Genomic DNA, 22,185 nt, shown 5'->3' on the forward strand with positions numbered 1-22,185 from the left:
CCATGTAGTAGAAAACGAAAGTGAAACGTGTCTTCACTCGAATATACTATAAACCTTCGTTGATCTGACGGTCAAGGTCGATGACCATACCCGTCGTGCATATGGAAGCTGTACGCTGCACACGTGCCGCTAATTGATACTGAATAGTCACCGAGTCTTACACGTAATGCAGCCTCCGCGATCAACTTCAGCAGAGCTTTATTTGCATTAGTAGTGCTTCTGCGAGAAGGGCCCCAGCGTCCCTTCGAATGCTGGCATCGAGGCGTGGAACCACCGAAGGCATTAGTGTCATAATGCAGGGTGAGGAGCGCGGGTACACGGAGGAGTGTTAGATCAATATCAATAAGAAAGCATTCATAACGACGCGCCATGTAGTTAGCAATCAACGACTAGTCAGGTAAGGCAGCTGCAGGTCAGGATAGAAGATCTGATGGCGCAATGGTCTGTGGTGATAGACTGCAATCGATTGTACGGAAGGCCGGTCCCAGTGCTCGGCCTGTGCGTCCTGTACATGCAGGTAAAAAGGATGACGAAAAGGTGATAGCATAGGCACGACGGCGAGCGATGGTAAGAGACCTTGTGTCAAGTGATATGCGTGCAGGTGCCGATATGTAAGAGGCGCCGTTTGGGGAAGTGTAGAAAAAAAAAACCGGCAGATCCCACGCCCTGAGGGAATGGATGTTATGCGAAGCAGAGGGCGGATAGCCTACCAAGTTAACGAAACGACCATGAGAGAGAGAGTAGATTTTAATGAAGAGAAGGGAGGAGAGGTCGGCCTGGAGAGCGTGTCTCTAGCCTGCTACTCCTCACTGGGGTAAAGCTCCCGCCGATAGCTAATGCAGGTAACCGCAGTCGGTTAATGCAGACGTTTAACCGCAGTCGGTCAGCGAAACGACCATGGAAGCACGAAGACGTAGGCGGCTCTTTCATGACCTGCATGACACGCATGTCATGACATTCATGTCATGAGTCCTCAGGAGTCGCTTTAGCTACACCTAAGAGACCTTAAGGCGAAAGCCCTAGTCATGCCCATGACTATGACTTCGACCATCAACCTTTAGTGTTTCCTTCACTTAGTACCCACGTCCGAACCCATTTGAGTGGTTTTTGAGTGTTAATCTTTGTCGCTGAGTCATTGTCATTTATGCTGAGTCATGCTCATGACTATGATTTCTAGCAGCATCCTTGTGTGTTTTCTTGACTTAGTGCCCACGTCCGAACCGATTCCAGTGGTTTTTGAGTGCTAATCTTTTTTCGCTGAGTCATTGTCATTTTGCTGAGTCATGCTCATGACTATGACTTCTACCAGTATCATTTAGTGTTTGCTTCCCTTAGTACCCACGTCCGAACCCATTTCAGTGTTTTTTGAGTGCTATACTTTTTTCGCTATGTCATTGTCATTTTTGCTGAGTCATGCTCATGACTATATGATTTTTACCATCGTCCTTTAGTGCGCACTAAAGCACTAATCATACCACTTGTAATGCAGCTTCTGTAGCGTTCAAGTTGTCGTGTAGAAATATATATTGGAGCCGCATTTCGTAGTGCTGTGGTGTTGCTTTATTTACTTATCCAAATGTAAGGTTTATATTGCCTACAGTTTGTTGCCGGGAATAGTTTCCTATGATTCCACCTATGACAATGAACCAGTGAATGTTTAACATAGAAGGGCACAACAATATTTTTTTTTCCTCTTTGCCCATTTAATTTTTAAGGACCATCAGCTCAGCAGCAGCCCCGCAGGCCACCTCGACAGCACCAGCCACTGGAGGATGCGTCCCTCATGGCAGCAGCTGAATACGCCAGGGGAGGGGCAGCTGGAGGAGGCATCAAACTTGGAGGCCGTCAACTTCCACCGGATGCTGCTTGATCAAAACATGCAGGCACGTACAACTAGCCCAGGTTGTCATTTTTAAATAAGGGATTAGTGTGGAGGTTAATGTAACTTACAACCTGCTTATTCATGAGTGGCATCTGTATTCCTTGGGCTGAAGTGTTCATTGGTTCGTGTACTTACTCTGTGTACTCTGTGAGGTGCTTTCTCATTCTGTCACTTCGCAAGTTACAAAACATTTCCGTGGTTGCATGTACCACCACAGTATGTTCATCTCTTGTAGGTCAATTCAGCTTATCCCCGACATTGACTTCTGAGTGACAAAGGTGGCTTGGTGGCATTTTCTGTCTTTGAACATGTTCGTAACATAACAGATCATATACAGTTTGCTCTTCAACTTCTCACGTCATATGCGTACGTTCTCACTGCCCTCTAGAGTAACCGAGCTGAAAGTTTAACCCTTGCAAACACTGTGAAACGAAAAATTTAATTTCCTATCCTGTAGCTGGAGTAAGTGCACTTTTTTTGCAGCATCATCAGCAGCTGATGGAGGAGCTGAGGGCCTACCGCGCGGTGCAGCAGCAGCTGGCGGTGGAGATGAGGGGCTTGCGGGAGGCGACTGCTCTCATCGCAACCACCTTGCGCCAGTTCGGGGCTGCCCTCGCCCATGGCCTCCGCGAGCCGCCTCAGCCGTAGTGGTTAAAGTTGTTACTATTACATGTTCTTTTATTATGTGATTATTTTTTAATATGTGCGTTTCGCATAATGCTTAATTTATTGTAATTTTTTGTTATGTGTAGTTCCACTTGCTGAGTAAGTTTGTCTCAGTGATAATGGCTGTGAGTGAACTGTATGTCTAATGTTTCATCCTTTTGGTTAGGTGTGTGCATTCGTTTTGCTGTTTCTGCGCTATGTAAGTATTTGCTGCTTTTCAAGGAACATGTTGACTTTTATTTAGCCACAACAGTGTTACACACACAAATACTGTGATTACAGGTATTGAAATCCACTGTTGTGATTTTCATGCTATATGTATGTCGTGTTTCAAATTAAATATTTTTTTGCCCTATGGAAGGCACAAGTGTACATATTATCATTCCTTTTACCAACAATTGCCTGTTACTAGCAATAATTATTGTGATATATCACGTGGCCGTTTTGGTGATAGCAATGCAATCTAGTCCCCATTGTTGTTGTGAACAATTTTTCATACACCCAACGTAGCCATCGATTTGCCGATTATTTTACAACATTCACTGCCAGGCTGTTATTACTGCCATTGTTATATGACAGATTATCAAATTGCACAGTATTTTCTCACGTGTGTCGTTCTTTAAAAGCGCGTGACTGCACTTTCACCCTGGTGGTCTTATCATGGCAGTAGTCGTTGAAAATAACATCTATTTTGTGCTACAAACATGGCAGATGCATAACAGGCAAGACTTGCAACACCTTTTGTGCTGTGAAGTTGCTAGATGAACGCGAATGGTTGTGGATGAGCCCAAAGAAAAACATTATCAATGTCAGACATTTCTGTGATTTAATGTGTGCCAGCGGCATTTCAGAATGTATTAGATCTCATGTAGTGGAAACCGTACTGTTAGTTTGGCACCGTGTATTCGTACCCTGTGTACATTGATTTGTATCATGATGACTGTTATTCACTGTGAATAAACATGACACTGAAGATGTGTTGCAATTTTTCATTTACTGTGGGGACGTGCACAAACGATTTTCAAGAACACAACTGGCACTTGATATCACTTTTTACAAATATATGTACAATTCATCAACTATGTACAAATGAATGCACATCCAAGGGAGCATCATGTGCTTGACATGTCAGGCGATCTGTGTCAGCACGATTTGGCCTGTTGAAAAGGAACAGTGCGGAGGCTGTGTGGCAAAGCTGTGCAGGGCCTGCAAGGTGTGCGAGAACAGTACATATGATGGAGCAAAAAGTGTTGTGCTTTGCTGCAGCCCAAGCAGGAAGCGAGGAGACGAAGTCCAATATCCTCCCATGCGCAGTGCAGACGGCAGTGACAGTGGCGGTGATGCCAGTACATAAATGCATCAAGATGACAGTAGCAACAGCAGAAGCAGCAAATCAACCGGCAAACTCCTGCTTCCCAGAAAAGTGGCTACGACAATCTTCTAATGACCACAGCGTTGTCTATCCACAGCTACTATGTAGTGTCGCAGTGGAATGATGCAATCATCTCCAGTTGTGACAGCTCATTGGTACAGGCTACGTGAAAGCAATGCTGATAATTTAGCAGATTCTATATAAAATAACAGCACGCTATCCACTCATTGCCAATACGCCTTCACGTTGGTTCCTTCTCTTTATTAGGCATATGTGCCTGACACTGCAGGCACGTTTGCTGCTACTGTCGGTGCTGCTGCCGACGCAGCCGCCTTCGCACCCTTCGCAGGTAGTGCTGGTGCTGCTGTCGTGTGGTTCCGAATAATCGAATTACATTGTCACGGGCAGCACATCCTTTCAGGTACATTATGCGCGCTGCCCTCGCTCGGGGAACTCCCTGTGGGAGGGGGCCACCGTTTGCATCGTCACTGCTGCTGTCACCATCATCAACCTCATCAAACGCGCTGTCACCTTCATCAAGACACAAATTGTGCAACACTGCACACGCTGCAATGATGTTGGCTGCGCGGTCTGGTTCATAGTGGAGGGCGCGGTACCTCTGAATGCAGCGGAAGCGGCTCTTCAGAAGTCCAATGCAGCGCTCCACTACGGACCGCATGGAAGCGTGTGCAGTGTTGTACCTGCCTTCTGCAATGTGAGCGGGAGGATGGCCTGGGACCGGAGTCAGGAGCCACGGTTCCAGGGGGGTAACCGCTGTCACCTGCATGAGCGTAAAAATAGTATCAAATCAAATGCGCATGGTTGAGCTAGTGAAGCATGAGTCATGTTACATACCCCTGCTACACAGAGGCTGTAATAAAATAATGTACAGACTGAGCACTTGATGCTGCTGTAATCAGCACAGATAACAATAGCTTGTGGTAAATAGTAAAATTCATGTTAATAGCATCCAGCAAGGTGGCCGTTTGGCCGAGTTGTGGTCTGTATTCTCGAATGAATGTGAGTATAAAAAATAATGGGGCAAGACAAACGTTCTGTGCTTCGTAATGCACACACCTAATTAAAATTAGCTTGCAATACAGCAGTTAAATGTAATTTGGCTGCGAGCAGATACTCATTAAAACATTTACCATCCCGCCTATTCTAGGGCAGCGATTCTAGGGCAGCCGTCCGAGCATTTGCCAAAGGAGTCATCTCTAGACAGGCCCTGGCAATTCTCGACGGAAAGGTCGTCAAACCCCACACGATCATCCGCTTTTCTGCTCATATGGGAGAAATCTACGGTGCTCCCGTGAACCTCAACGAATCTGCCCACAATGCTGCACGAGGACTCGCCAACCATGCAGCCACAAGGCAAGAAGATGCTGAGGTTCCTGATTACAAGGACCACCTCCTCACGTACAACGAGCTAACCAAGCACTTCTACCTACAAAGCAGGGTCTTCCCCCCTCCACACAGTAAACTAAATAGAGCTCAGGCCATTACGCTAAGGCTCTTACAAACAAGAACTTATCCAAACCCTTTATTAATCAACAAGATCTATCCGGAAATCTCTACTAATACAACATGTGATAAATGTAACGACACCATAGATCTAAGTCATATGCTCTGGCGTTGCTCCGCGTTACGCAGCGACATGGACAACACTGAAGAGCGGTGGGACGCAGCTCTACGCAGTCTCACATTAGATGAACAGCTATGGGCAGTCCAACGGGCCCGCGAAGCGGCCGATAGGCTATGCCTTTCGGTCCCAACGTGGGAGCGGCCCGCTTCGGGCTAGGAAACTAGCGCGACTCAATGGACCAAAATAAAGTTTTTCCATCCATCCATCCATCAATCCCGCCTATGTCAGCTATACTTAACACACTGCCAACAACTTCTCCTTTGCCCGACGGTGCCGGTCGCCCGCACCGTCTCTTATCTCCACACGGCTCTGACCTTTGTATGCGCTGTGCATTTGCCGCTCAGTTTCCGTTGAAGCGATAGACCGCGCGAACCTGCGCTTGCTGCCAGCGTTTTGACAGTCGTTGGCTGCGGTCATTCAGTGGGACCTATTCATGTTTGCTGGTGCGCGCCGACACCACGATTGTTAATTCAGTTAGTAAGCCAATGTGTCCAAGTTTATGCAGTCGATAAAACTACTATCCCTACTCCGAATAGCTCTCTACTAATTTGCTATCGCAATCGATGCTTCGCCTTTCGGACAAAACTGCGACATTCTTATTTCTTTTATTTCTTTTGCATTTTTACGTGAACCTCCACAATTCTCTTGCCAGCCAGATTAGCATTAATGTGTGTCGGAGTACATCGGCGTGTGGTAAACTGCACGATGAAAATGTGGCAACGCTGGCCTTTTTTACTTGCGAACGTGAACAACGTGGTGGTGGTCGGCGATGAATTGTGAAATGAAGAATAGCGGCTTTTCCATTGGATGTGTGCCACATTTGTTGTAGTAAAGTGTGCTGCGAGAACAGCGACGCGATCGGCTTACCTTTGCGCGTAGGGAAACGGACCACAGTGTGTGTGTGTGTGTGTGTGTGTGTGTGTGTGGTGTGTGTGTGTTGTGTGCGTGCGTGCGTGCGTGCATGTGCGTGTGCGTGTGCGTGTATGTGTGTGTGTGTGTGTTGTGTGTGTGTGTGTGTGTGTGTGTGTGTGTGTGTGTGTGTGTGTGTGTACTACGTGATTAGCAATACATGTCGCTTACGAGAGTGTGGACACGTGTTGCGCGTAATAAAACCAGTCGTAGTGATCAGGCTCCGATAGAACTTCAGGACCCGTAATTGTTGAACAGGTGAGAATGAATGAGACGCGATGATCAGTAAGCGCATGTATTTCGGGGCCATCCGCGCAGTGTGCAGAAAAAAATATGAAAAAAAAGCCTTCGTTGGAGCATATTTTATCGACTGAGAAGTATGACTACAAATAAGCTCCTACGATGTTTTGACCACTGCCGAAGCTGCGTGTACATATTTATATATAAAAAAACACCGGCAAACCATTCAAATTATCGCGATTTAACGCAGATCTCACGGGTCTTCGGTAAAATTGAACTGTCTCTTTTTTTTTCGTTATTGGTGTATTCACCTTCATGGTACGGACTTTATGCCATGATGATGCACATAAACATGCAAAAGTTCGGTCTTGTAATGTTGAGAGCAACAAAGGAGGCAGCAGACACAGCGAAGTTAGCGCGCAACGAATTATGTACTCATGTAAGATTTTGCTTTGTACATTCGTATGATTGAGACTAATTAAAATTAAATTATGGTGTTTAACATCCCTAAGCTGCACAGCGGCTTATGGGGGGGAGGGGGGGGGAGGGGGCGGTGTAACGAAAGGCTCCGGATTAATTTTTTCCACCTAGGGTATCTTACCATGCTCCTAAAGCAGGGTAATACGTTTTTCTGGATTTCTCCCTCATCTGAATTTAGGCGCCGCTACTTGGTACGGCTCCACTGAGCTGCCGTGTAGTTGCAGACGAAGTTCATCTTGTACGTCGTTTAAAGCTACAGTGTAAATGGGGCGCAAATCAGTGGATTCACGACAATGCAATACAAATTTGTGCTCGAAGAACAGTCATTTAGCGAAGTATCACTTTGCCACCGCGACAATGTGCATCATCTGTGATAAAATGCTCGTGTTCCAGGAATATTAAATTTTTGTGGATGTTTGATCTACGGAAGAGGCGCACTTTTACGAAGTCACCACACGCTGACTTACGGGAACCATGCACTCGGGAACAACGCTACGTTGTTGTACCGGTAAAAACGGGGCCGATTATACTTCCTAAGCACATTTCGTAAATGCTGCCACTTCAAAAAAAAATGAAGGCAGTTGATATACAAGCAGCGCTCTTCTGCAGAGAGAACTGGTCGCGCGAACGTTTTTTTGCCAACCAGCGCCCGCTTCGGAGGCGTGGCAGAGGGGAGGGGCCCCAGCAGTGACGTCACGTAGTTTGCAAACAGGAAGAGGTCTATAGACGGAAAGACAGGGAGGTTAGCCAGTTCTCAGACCGGCTGGCTATCCTGTGCTGGGGAAAGGGAGCAAGGGGAATATAAGATAATAGAAAAGACAAGCTTGTAAAAAAATGTAAACAAGAGCACAAGCAAATGGAGAATATGGCAACAGCAACAAAACCAAACAAGAAAAACATATTCAGACGGCGTGTGGCGGCAGTCTGAGATACGCCAATTCATCGCTTGATAGCCTTAATGAAGGTGAGCTTAGGCATGCATGGCCAAGACGTATGATAGCTTGGGATAGCAGTGATACGGACACTCCGGCACACTTCTGCCGTCGTGGTTACCACGATGTTCCGTATAAAGTCCAAGGGCAACAACATCGTCCCCACGCGCCGTAGGCTGTATGTGCGAGTGAAAGCGTACTACGGTGAGCCAATTCGCGCACACGGGAGGAAAGTTGGAAGGCAGCGCTGGAGGGAGGGTGGCTTGTACTTTGGTAGCAACTGCGTAGTTTGCGCAGGGGCACGCTCCGTATCCTAAAAGTGGTCTGCAGATGCGAAGATTTCGGGGTCGGTCGACTCGCAATCGGCCTGCCGGCAATTGCTTTCCTGCTCCGCTCTTCTCGCACGGCGCTCGGCAACTCAATCACGACATGAACGCGGTACCGCCATAGCGCGCGCACAACCCGTAGGTACTGTCAGAGGAAGTGAAACCTGCGTGCTTCGCCTAACATCCTCCTCTGCGAAGCTTCGCCCCTTTCTTCCTTCCTCGATTCGCTCATTACTACCTAGACTTTCCTCAAGGAGACGTTGCTTTGCCTCGCTCTCAGGGCGCTTCTTCGTACCTTCCCTGGGCAAGCTTTGCCCACTTCGCATCTTCACGCTACTCCTCGACGGCCGTCGCTGCGCCTGGCCATTTAAGCTTGCGCGTAAAAAGACAAAATGCAAAACATGGTTACATTACTTACGATAATCGGTCGTTAGACCTGTGACGAATGAACACCGTAGGTTTTATTATTGTAGCTTGCACCTTATGTTTCCTTAACTTATTTTCAAACAGATTGGCTAACGCTGGTTGGGACACACGGTAGCTTGGTTACGAAGTGCACCTTTTTGTTGCGCCTTCGAACGTCATTTGGCGAAATTTTCTTACACACCTGTCACCGAAATTGGATTATCGCCTAACCATAAGGACCTGGACCCAAATTCTGAATGTTTGTTGGTCGTAAGTTTCTTTGATAATGGCCGGCGACCTTCGCTAATATTATGTCCAGTATCAGGATTGGCTGGAATTTACTCTTTCGAACAATTATATCGCCAGAGCACACGTACCTGAGTATCGGTATTTTATTCTGCCAGGTAGTGTGGTCCAGCCATATTCATATTATCAGAAATACTGTATTAAATAAGATATAACCGTAATATTTCTTTTGATAACACTCAATTTGTTTGTACTGTAATTTCTGTTGCCAGCTAACACCAATAAAAAAATCACAGGTAGCATATATCGCTTGCCATTATGCTGTGTTGCCAAATTTTGTAGTTTGAATTCAGTTTTTTATATCTTATTCATAAGCAATAGAAATGCCGTATTTCCAGGTGGCATAAATAGCGAAATTTTCGATGAACTTTCACCTCAGTCTACTACAATTACATCTAGTACTTTCTTTTTTTAATGTTGATACGAATCCTTAGTCCCCATGCCCAATTTTAAATCTGTAGCTAGTGGTACACTTAGGCTAATAAATTGGTCACATTTTATCCAACTTTATCTTACCAATCGCGTCTATTGTGGACCCAATAAAGTTCACTTACTCACTCACCAAGCTATTCTGGTGACCTGGGAACCGATATACACTGATCAATACCGATCCGAAAGTCGCATGCCATGATCATAGCATTCGTTTCAGAAAGCTATATTCGAAAAACATAATTGCGCCAAGCGGGTTGAAATCATACACTGGTCATTCACGAAGTTCTTTAGTGCCCAAGAATCTGCGCTGAACCTAGTTTCAGTTTTCGTGCAAACATAAAAACATCTATAGACGATTGCATACCATCGTTAAATGGCGCAAGAAATTTCTTACGTAGCGCAACCGATGGCGTACAGCAATAGCCTAAGGAAGAGCTTCCGCAAAAAGGGTGATTTATATGTATATAAAAAAAGCCGAAGGGAATCACTAATACTATGTTACCCGTCAACCTCGCCACACAAAGCAAAAGTACTGCAACGATAAGCAAATTCGTAAATTGAGGAAAGTTCTGCGACCTCCTGAGCACATCAGCTGACGTTGCCACTATACTAGTCTGTATCGCGCACGCTGTGTACCCGTGACTAACTGCCAAGCTCGCAAGCTATCACAAAGGCTAGCGAACGCAGTTCCGAGTTGTATTTTGCAGCAGTGGCACAAATTCGATCACCACTGGCGGCGGGCAAATGTTTTTTTTTTCTTATCCTTCACCAACTGCACGCATTCTTTTTAAGTCACGACATTCGGATACGCCTAGACTGTGTGATGAGAGATGCGGGCTGTCGCGGAAAAGAGGCACCCACGTATTGGTTAGCGCGTTAAACTGCTTGCATGCATTGCTAGGTTTCCAACCACCCGGTGCCATCGATGATCGACGTCCACCCAGCGATCCTCATAAAGCAGGAGAGGTAGGCAACCAGACACGCCCTACGAAAGACGATACCTGAAAGGCCAGCGCAGAGGGCAGCGCTGCTCTTATTTTCGATGAAATGTAGAAGTGGCGTTAGTATGTCGCGATAGTCTAGCGTCACAACGATGACAGAGAGATGGCACCTCGGCACACTCTAATTTCCGGTACCGAAACCTGAAACACCACAACGACGTCAGCCGTCAGATATAATATCAGGCCTCTCCGGTGGGACTGCGAGGGCTTCCGACTGCACCGAGAAAAACATGTGAGTCTCTCGCAGTCCTGCGAGACACAGGTCATGCTCTCCTCACCGCAGACGCACCTTAGTAGACCAGCGACTCTGGCATGGCCATGAAAGTTTGACAGTAACATCGATAAGGCTTTCACCTCCTCTCCACCTCCGCTAAAAGACCCCCTTCACACTTAGACCCTATTTGAGCCCTTACTTGCAACAAAGATTCTCATTCATTCATTCATTATCCCTATCACCCTAACAGCAGCTCTGAGTGATTGAACATCACAGGGGCGCGACCAACTCATCCTCTGGCACCTTCGGCTCATATCGCCACCGAAAGCTCTCCTTGTTTTCCGCGGCAAAGACGGTACTTTACAGTAAAAGACAGAAAACAAACCACGTGGAACCCGGCACAGGATACAGTGTTCGTGGAGATTATAAACGCGGTCGCTACACGAAAAAAGCTGGCAGCATTTGCAACCGTGCGGAATCAAAACCAAAGTTGTTTCGCTCAGTACGGATACGGTGAGCTCTCTTGAGCACGCTCGCTGCAACTGAAGCCGGCAGGTCTTGGTTTGCCGCCTAATCATTGTATCCAAAAACAATGCACTCTGTATTTTTTTTGTAATACGATGCATTTACAAGGGTACTGTTTACATAAAATGCAGGTTTAAAACCGTTTGGAGTCACAAACGATCAGTCTTACTAGACCGGAGTCGTTTTCTGCGACGTCACCGCAGCGCCGTCCCATATCAGTTTGCTTCGTCCATCCAAGCCTCCCGCCATGCGGCCAACGCGTTAAAGAGCTATTACTCTAAGCCTAGTCTGATAAGATGCTCTGCAATGCACAAAGAAAGTGACCGAGTTAAGTCTCGGTCACTTTCTCACTGCCCGCGCGGGGCACATAAAGGTCCTAGCCTCCTAAAATGCCACGTAAGGGGGCGAGGGAACTTTTGGGGTGAACCGAGTAGCCTTTTGTACTTCCTCCTCCTTTGTTTGGGCTCTCGGGTACCAGTGGCACCCAGCATGCCTTACAATCATCATTTCAGCGGATCCATAGTTCAACACAAGAACCGTGAGGCACACAACGTCCTCCGTGTTATCATCGGAGCGGTTTTCCCACAAGAGGGTGTTTAGAGTTAGAAATAAGTCTATAGAGTGCATAATTTCAACACGTCATAGTTATTAATAAAAGTTTATAGCTGTAATATGTATGCCAGAAAAGCAGGTACGTATTGTGCATGAGTGCTGTCACACGAGGAAGAAGACAAAGAATATAATAGCGGTGCTGCGAATTCTCGTCTTCGGCATCGACTTCTACAGCGAGTCACCCCTTCCCGCTCCTTTCGTCAGTCGAAACGTTGGGTGGGTGAGAGCTCAACCAGGGTTCACTATGGCTGCCAGCGCCGCCCCACAAAATGCCCAGAAGCAGTCGGTACCGCCCCGCCACAACCATTGCCAGCACTCCTGGCACCTGAGGAGCCACCGCAGCAGAAGCGCCACTTAAACTACACCAACATCGACACACTTTTTGACGACGAGTGCCCCAATGCGCCGCCAACAAAGCAGCCCATCTCGGCAAGCAAAGGACAGCCACAGACTCTCAAGAGCGAAGCGGGCAATCCGGCCCGGAAAGTTCCCTTCCAGCTCGCCCAGACGCTGGCCATGGATCAGCAGCGTTTGAAACTTGAGGCCCAACGGAGCCGCCAGCGGTTTGCCAACGTGCTCTGTGGCGCGGCTGTCCTCTTTGTGGTCGTCTTCTTGCTGGCCACAGTGGGTGCGTCCTTGTTCTCGAAGCAATCCGATAGAGGGATTATGACCACCCAGGAACCGGCCTACAATTTCAGCTCGGAGGACGAGGACAACGACCCTACCGACGGTGGTTACGCACGTGCGATGCGGGAAACAACCAATGGAGACTCCTTCAGAGACATGGTTCAGAACGACGCGACAACTACTGGCACCTTTGGAGACAGCGAGGTCGTCCAGGTAGCGAACGATCGTGTACGTGCTTCAAAGGGCTCACAGCAGATGCTCCAAGCAGCCGAAATCACCATAGCTGCAGGCGGGAGCTTCGATACCATCCCGGAGGTAGCATCCGGTAGAAATTCTACGTGGCAATAAAAAAACGAGAGAATGCAAAGTAATTTAATATTTTTTTCAATGGGAAGGCGCGGAGTTAATATTATCAGATAGATTCCAGAAAGCTGCAGTAACACTCTCTGTGCACATCGAGGAACGTTTGTTGGAAAAGTGACACGGGTGCATGGTAAGGGGACGTTTTTCGTCGAGCACAAATACATAGAAATTCGGTGGTGCGAATTTCACGCGGGAAGCCTTTGCCTTACGTCCGGACGCTGCGCGAGTGTTGAGAAAATCCGTTTCCTTACCTTTTTCTTACTTCTGTGCTGTAAACAGTACATCACCCACTTATGGTATTCGTAATGAACTAGTTGCAAGTGCAGCAAAATGACTGCTTTAGCGCGTAAAACGATTCTTTCCTAAAAATCAAGAAGGGAAAAAACGATAGTGCAGTCAATAATTGACTTCTTCGTCACACTGCACAGGTGTTGATAATGAACACATTTCCAGCTCATTTATCATCATTTCAATAATCATCATTTGTCAATAAGTGGCAAAATAACGTAGCTCCGGCACAAGAAGTGAAATCTAGCAAGACTTGGAAGACTGATAGTTGGTATTGCATGGCTAAGATGAACTTGAAGCCGAAAAAAAGCAAACAGTGACGACAGGGCGCACACTGACCAGTGTCGTCACTGTTTTCTCCTATCTTCAAGTTTATATGAAAACCTTCCTTGCATTACACTAACCGGTATCTCTTCACTGTCCTTGACGCCGGGTACAGGCACATTGATACTCTGTAACAAGCTTTGTTTATCCATAACTCGGAAAGTAGTACCTGTTATGATAGAGCGAAACAGACAGAAGCTCCCCTCGGCCTTCTTATATGGCCTTTCATATTCTTCGTCCCATTCCCTGCAGAGCAGCATTTAGGCGAAAATACGCTCACTAATCACTCTGATTTTTCCATAAAAAGCTTTCTCCTTCTCTCCTCTAGGTAAACAGCCTGCCTCCTCTGCTCAGGTAGATTGAAAAAAACAATGATATTTGGCATTGTTGCCGTTGCCCTTGCCCTTGATTCGTTTGTTGTCATTGAGCTTTGGTATGGCTATGTGCCCCAGGGTGCCTGAGGCGTCACCGGCTCACTCGGTATGCCTCCCTTGCAACCTTCTGTCTCTTTTGTCAGAATTACACTCACGTACCCAAATCTACATACACTTAGCCGTATTCACCAAACACGATACACTGACGAATGCCCGTGGTGCGGGGACAGGCCAACGTTACCGCACATAACGGGGATATGCCCAAACAGACCTACACATATAAAATTCACACAACTAAAAACCAAACAATTTAACAGGCAGTGGGAGGCGCGGCTTGCGGACGAGGATCAGGACAGCCAACTGGCTCTCCTGGACCATCCCAGTGAGCTGCTCGCGCCAGTGGAGCCCTGGACTATGGGCCGCAAACAACACCACCTAGAGCACTGATCCTAGGTGGTGTTGCCCAACCACAGGACCTCACATTTTGTTTTTAGGGGCGAAGCTCCTTAGAGTGTGGGTCTGTCCCTCCTCTGTAGTATGTAGTAGTAGTAGTAGGTAGCCACGTCTACTTCTATGAAAAAAAAATCCGGAAGTTGCGTCCGTAGCGCGGCATCGAACCAGGGACCCGTCGCTTCCGAACGCGCGGCGCTAACCACTACGCCACGAAGCGCACATGGACACACGCACCACGATGACAATAAATACCCAACATTAACGAAAGACTGCGCGTTTCTAACGCGTTTGTGCTAGCGCGTTAAGGCCCGTGTAAGAAGCTGGTGTAAGACGCTGTGGCCTCTCCGCCTTACCCCCGTATTCATAAACGCTCCTCGACTTGAACTTGACTTGCCACCGCCTTGGGCAGCGCGTTCGAAACGCGTTGAAGGCGGTGGCAAGTCAAGTTCAAGTCGAGGAGCGTTTATGAATACGGGGGTTATACTCTCTCAGCAGTCATGTGATGGCGTCGGCAAACGCGGTGCACGTTCCGGCATGTGTAAACGCCTGCGTAAGACGCTGTGGCCTCTCCCCCTTACTAGAGAGTACTGCACGTTTCTAACGCGTTTGTGCTAGCGTCCCCTTAAGCGGGAGATGGTGCAATTATAATGAAGGGCGCTGTTATAAAATAGGAATGACGTCAAATATGGCGCGTGTCATTGGTGGAAGTCAATCGTTCGATTTAGTGCGCCGAGACTGGGCGAATTACACGGAAGATTCACGGTTTACCGATGATTCCCTCCGGAGCTTCGCCCACTCACCATCATTCACCCCGTGGATATGCGGTGTTTTTTTTTATTAAAGTATCTCTCTCTCACAATTAGTTAATCTGCATCTTTCATTCTACCTCTGCCTGCCGGTGCTCGTAAGGTCCTGCTTTCTGCAAATTCTGTGAGAACTATCTCCCCTGCTGCCTGGCGCCACTCTCCAATATCCCCAGCTAACACGGCGGTAACCGGACTCGGCGTTGTATTCTGTGGCGAGGTTACGGTGGCTGAACCCTCTTACCTCGCCACCGGCCTCCCATGCTTTGGTGTATCTGCACTTTGGTCCAAGCTTTGGAGTGTAGAAAAGACTACTGTCTGCTGGCCCTCACGCAGCCGTCTTGAATTAAGAGATTGCGTTACATGGAGACAACAGCAGGAGGTTGTGTACAAGAGTGATAAAAAAAGATGAACGCTACTTATTTTGGCATTTCATTTGTTTATTCTAGTGGGCGTTTACCCACGACGAATTCATCCGGGGCCAGATTCGCTGATCCTTCAAGCAGCCTCGGTGAATTCAGCTGCTTCGTGCGCCTGGCGTGGGCTGGTCGAACCAGCCACACCTTCATTCAGAGCAGGTGCGTTCTCGCCGTAGAAGGCGTCATCGGTCGCCGCATCGTCGCTGACATACAATCGGAAGGAGTCTTCGTCTATCGACTCCAGCTTCGCGTGAGTGTCGTTACCGGGGTACGTGACGTTCTTGAGGTGATTCAAACTGTAATTTCTACCGCCGAGAGGCGGATCGTAGACCGTAGACGTAGATATCCTGCTGGGTTTCTTCACGAACAAGGATGCACCCACTATGACCAAGGTACACGCGATCGCCAGGAAGAAGACCCCGCCGATGAGCAGGTTTAAGCGCCGCTCGTTCGTCTGCTGGGTGTCAAGCTTCGAATGCTTCTTGTGTACCTTCAGTGCCTTGGTAAACTCCAATTGGTCGATCACGACTGGATTGCCCACGGCGCTCTTGAGCGTCTGCGGCTGTCCTGTGGTGACTAAGACGCGCTGTTGTGCCGGCGGTGCACTGGGGTAGGTGTCGACGAGAAGTGTGTCAAGGTTGGTGATGGGCTTGCCAGCTGGTGACCGCGGCGAAGGCGTCGTTGGCAGCAGCTGTAGTAAAGGCGGCGGTGGCGGCGGATTCGGCCGTGGTGGTGTTGGCTGCCGCTTGGGCGGCTGCGGGAGGCTTCTTTCTGTCATAATGGAGCGTGGTTTAGCGCTTGGCAACCGAACGCCCCGGCTTACGGCGATGATGTAGAAGCCGTCGCAATGGAAGCAGCAGAAACGAGGTTCTTTTTCTTCTTACCAAGCGATGACACTTGCCCACTACGGAATATTGGCCAAAGGGGGGGGGGGGGGGGGGGGGCTGTAAATATCAAAGCTACGGGTACGACATTACCACAATATATTTTAAATCGCAGACCTTGTAGCGTTCCTAAGGTAATTACGGAATTATAAATATTGCATTACGATTATTGCCTTAATGTAATTTTCTTGTCTTTCACTGTCTGCGAGGTCAGCTGTCATGGACTTGTTCCGCGCTGTTCAAGTAAGACAAGGAATTGAAATGAAGACAGACATGAAATGATCCACAGTGGTTGGTTACGCAAAGCCACCGTTGAAGCATGCATATTTCGAGAAGTGGACTCGACTTGGTCAGGGCAATAAGGATTGCTCTCGCCGTCCTCACGAAGACAAGTCCTCTAGTGGGGACACAGGGAGAGAAAAAAATTATTGGTGCAAAATGGAGCCGGGGCGCTCCCTGCCGGCATGCTCGGTCGGGAGTGAAGCCCTCAGTCCAGGACCTATGGCTGTAGTAGAAACACTGGCTCAAGACCAAGGCCTCTCTTGTTTAACCACTGCTTATTGTTCCATGCTGGCCCCTTCGTAGATACCAATTTATCGTGAAACATGACGGAACTTTTCTTGAGTAAAACTTATCAAAACTCAGTGCACTTGGTGTGATATGCTTTGCTGTTCTGTCTGTTCTGCCTGTAGTCTGGTCATTGTACATATGAGGATCGTTCAGGTACGCAACGACGCTGATGTACGAGCGACAAAAACTGATCCCGGTGTTCCTGTAGGGACAACGTACATCGAGCAGCGCGGAGCCTATGAAATCATGCAGCTGATGAACACTGCAAAGGTAGCTCTTTCAGCGTCGAGGAAGTCAGTGTTTGTTTGCTTCTCTCATATATCGTGGCTCATTACCGAAATGAGGTATTGACAACGAAAACGTCAAATGAATCAGGTAGTAGAAACTTGATAAGTGTGAGAAAGAAGAAAGCTAATAAAGCATGTTGAACAGGGCCATTACTTTCAATGAATAATGACATTCTGGACGGTGGTGCGAACATCCCTGCCGATGAATCACAGTCGGAGATTCAAATGAAATGATAAGCAGAATTGACATTTACAGGCCAAGTTTACGAAAGGGTATCTCCAAGATTATTTTTATCAATATACTGAAGCGGCCGAAATCGCTCTACATCCGACGCCCTTCTTCGTTTCTTTCTTTCCATTCTCTTGATTTTGTTAAATGCACCCAATCTCTCTAAATCAATAAGCTTCTTCTGAGTTTCATGTGCAACATTATTCCGATTTGTTATGGTATTATCGCTTGCATTTTTTAATCGTGCCTGCATGTAGATGTCGCTCTATTTGCATGTCTAAATGTAGGCTAGTGCTTTTTGTCTGTATTTTTCTTTCTTTCTACCTTTAGTTTCACTGCGAACATTCAAGATACCTTTTTGATTGTGTTGGCTATTAGGACTAGCCATGTCGTTATTACTGTAATTTATAGCTAACCTGTTAGTGCTATTAGAAGCGCAAGAAAACGCTATATGCCAGTTTTGCCGGTGTCCTGAAAGAATTAGATTTTATTGCGTTAGAAATTACATGGACATTTTACATGGACATTCCGGGCTCATTTCTGCCATTGCCGTCGTCGTCGCCGTGAGGTTCCATATAAAGCCCACGGGCGAGAAAATCGTCGCCGCGCGCCGTATGCTTTATGTGCGAGTGAAAGCGTGCGAGGGTGAGCCGGCGATCGCGGCTCAATCTCGCGCACATAAGGGCGGGAAGCGGGAAGGAAGCGCGCCGTCTCCCTCTAACGCGCAATGCTCCCAAGGGATAGTAGGGAGGGTGGGGAGGGGGGTGGCCGCGTTCTACGCCGCGCGAGCCCGCCCGGGTTGTTGTATCTTGACTGCCATCTGCGGCGGGGGCAGAGTCCTCCCTGCACTATGCTTTTGCGGCTTAGTTCGCGTTGATGCGAGCGGCGGCACGAAGGTCAATTCGCTTGCTGCTGCTGCCGCGCTTACTCACTACAGCGTTTTGAGAGCGAGTTTCCGCGGTCATCGATTGAGGTGCGTTCATGTTTGCTTGTGGGCGCTGACACCATGCTTGTTAATTTAGTTAGTGTGCCTATGTTTACAAGTTTATACGGCCGATAAAACTACTATCCGTATTCGGTATAGCTGTCCACTCATTTGATATCGCAATCGATATGCTTCGCGTTTTGGGCGAAACTGCGTCTTTTTTTCACCAAGCTTTTACATGTAGAAAGCGGTGGCATATTGTAAGGGTGATATGTAGGCAAACTTAGAAGCCTGTGGGTCAATTAGGAGTTACTAAAACGGTTGAACCTTCGTTTTAGGCCTGTTTGGTGGTGGTATATATACATGTTACAAAGTTTTGCCAGTGCCCTGGGAGAAGTAAAGATGGTAGCAATTCTATATTTGTAGAGAATGGGGGCCATGCTATGGGTGACGCGTATCAAACCTTTGAAGTCGGTAGGTTAATTACTGCATTCGTATATAATTACTTACACCAGCATTCCAGAGCTTTACAAGCGCATATTACAAACCACGTATAGGAAGTTTGCTCCATTGTGTTGAAATAACTCAATTTGGCACAAAATGTAAAGCTTGACGAAATAGATAGTATTTTACGCGTGATGATTGGTGTATGCGCAAAGAGCCAAGAGCGTCGCTAAATACCTGCGTGCCATAGAAAAAAAAGTGGCTGCAGGGTGGCACTCCATAGCAGGTAATTCACTGCACATGAATAAAATGATAAATATTAGCATGCGCATTGGCATCACTGAACCTTTGAATTTCTGCCTTTTGGCAGTACATCAGCATCAGTGCCTCTATATAAAATATATGGGCATATAAATCTACAAGCATTTCAGAGCATCAGAACATAAGAAAAAAGTAAAATTTGGGTAGCTTGCACTAGTGGCGCAAGGCTAAAGAAACAGCGCAGGTGATCGGCACCTAGCTGGTCCTGGACTTACGGGTTATGCTTTTCTAGAATTTATATATTATTAATCGCTTATATATCGATTACCCATTGATTGGCTAACGATTGGCTATCGCAACGTACTGGCCACGTATTTGGGCTAGGCTAAGCACTACGAAGTCATCCCCAGCATTTTCAGGAATTTCTTTATTATTGATCGATTATTGATTAGCTATTGATTGGCTATCGTTTGGTTATCGCAAGGTATTGGCCACGTATTTTGACTAGGCTATGCACTACCAAGTCATCCCAAGCATTTTTCCGGGAATTTATTGATTATGGATTGATTATTGATTAGCTATCGATTGGCTATCACAAGGTATTGGCCACGCATTTCGGCTGGGCTAAGCACTGCCAAGCCATCCCCAGCATCTCCCTCACTTTATTGATTATTGATAAATTATCGATTAGCCATCGATTGGCTATCGATGACTGACTAAGCTTAAGTAGTCCCAACCATGCTTAGCTAGACTTAGCCAGGCTCAGCTTCATTAGTTCACATGGGTATGTGCCATTGCGCTTGGACCCTTTCTGCATAACCGCCAGGATCAGCCCACATTTTTCTGTTCGCGGCTGACGCATTACGCTCAGCTTAAACAGATCCGCTGTTAAAATTACGACAGAAGTCATTTCACGGTGACTGTCGACGGTATTGCGAATAGCAATCTAGCAATGTAGCAACAGACCATATTCCCGAAGTCAAAACACACGTAGTGGTAACTTTGACACTTTCTTTGTTTCGGCTATGTGCTACACACTCCGAGATTGTGCGACTTTGTTATGTCACTCACTTGCCAAGGTTGCCCATGAGCACGGAGGCATGACGACGACTGTGTTGAACGCCGACGCCGTTACGATGGAATGACGAAGAAGTAACCGTATTGGTAGAACGACAAAGGCCTATGACGACGATGGCATGAAGGCAACGAGATGCCGATTCCTAAATTACGACCACTGTGGAACGACGATAACGTGACAACAATGACGCGAGGAGAATGAGATGACGACGACGGTATGGCAAAGGATGCGTGAGAGCGTCCGGGTGACGACGATGCAACGACGACGATGGCCATGACAACAGCGACATCACCACGATTGAATCACAACGGCATGATTAAGAAAGAATGACGAACTGGGAATGACTTCGATGGATTTACGAATGCGGTATGACAGCGACGGCTAGACGACAACGTGATGACGATGCTGAAGTGATAACGATGGTGAAACGGCCGCGGGACGACGTTGGCGTGACGAGAGTCGGATGTCGAAGCTACAACGATGGAGACGGAACAACCCGACGGCATGCCCACGATGTCGTGACAACGAATGCAAGACGATGACTGCATGACGAAGATGCAGTGACGATCGATGATGACACAAAGACTGCGTGAGGACAATGGTATGACGACGAGTGTATGAGGATGATAGCATAACGATAACTTTATCGAGAAGCCTGTTTGAGGACGATGACGTGACAACAATGGCAAAACAAGACTCGGGTGTCTGACGATGACGGCCTGATAAGGGCGGCATAATTACGGTTTAATGACGGCAGTATAATTGCAATACAATGAAGACGAAGATTGACGTCGATGGAAAGACCGATATGGTATGAAGACGACGGCCGTGCGTCGACGAAGGTGTGATGACGACCGCATGGCGAGAGTGGGATGAAAAATCTGGAATGACGACGATGGAACAACTACGGCCGCATAGCGACCGCGAACGCATACGTACCTACTGGCCCAAGCTGTTAGACAGCTTGGACCACGACATCGGCGTAGAAGGCGGCACGATGACGAGAGTGAGGTCACGAAGCTAGAATGACGACGATCGAACAACCGCGACGGCATCACTGTGACCGTGGTGTGACATCGAATGGATGACGACTATATGACGAGGATGGCATGATGATGACGGACATGACGAGTGTCACGATGACAAAGCTCAAATGACAGTGATGCAACGAGTATGCGATGGCATCACGGCCAGGACCCCATGCCTAGTGGCTCAAGCAACTAAGACAACTTGAGCCATTAAGGTGTCTTAATGTCTTAAGCTTTAAGAGGCCAGATAGATAAATAGATAGATTTGTAGATAGATAGAAAGAAAGCAGGATATATAGATAGATAGATAGATAGATAGATAGATAGATAGATAGATAGATAGATAGATAGATAGATAGATAGATAGATGGATAGATAAATTCAAAACAGGTGAAGTGATATTTCAATGCTATTCGCATAAAAAACTTCACAAGGGTCCCCTCACCAGGCCCCATTGCAAATTTTAGTTATATACCGTAACATCGAAAACGCTATATATGGCTTAGAACGACAGAAAGCTGAGCTAGTTGGTAAGGATTCATAATGCAAAAAGGTAAGGCGTGCAGATACGGACACAAAAGAAGTGGACTGTCGGCGTTCGTGTTGTCCACTTCTCTTCTCTTGTGTCCGTGTCTGCACGCCTTACCTTTTTGCCACAAACGGATCGCTTTACCGAAATAATATTGCAGATCAGTTTACACTTGGAGAGATGGATGAAATTGAATGCCCAGTTACAATACTGCCAGTAGGCGAGCGCGACTGCTAACAGAGACACTCTCTCCATCTGCCTCGAGTAGTTGTTGTTGTTGTTGTAGCCTATCACGCCTGTGGCTCCTACCCACGGAGGGGGATTGGCCAAGAAATGGGTGGATTATTCCAAA

This window comes from Dermacentor silvarum, chromosome 4 (assembly GCF_013339745.2).
Source record: "Dermacentor silvarum isolate Dsil-2018 chromosome 4, BIME_Dsil_1.4, whole genome shotgun sequence".
In the NCBI taxonomy this organism is placed as follows: Eukaryota; Metazoa; Arthropoda; class Arachnida; order Ixodida; family Ixodidae; genus Dermacentor; species Dermacentor silvarum.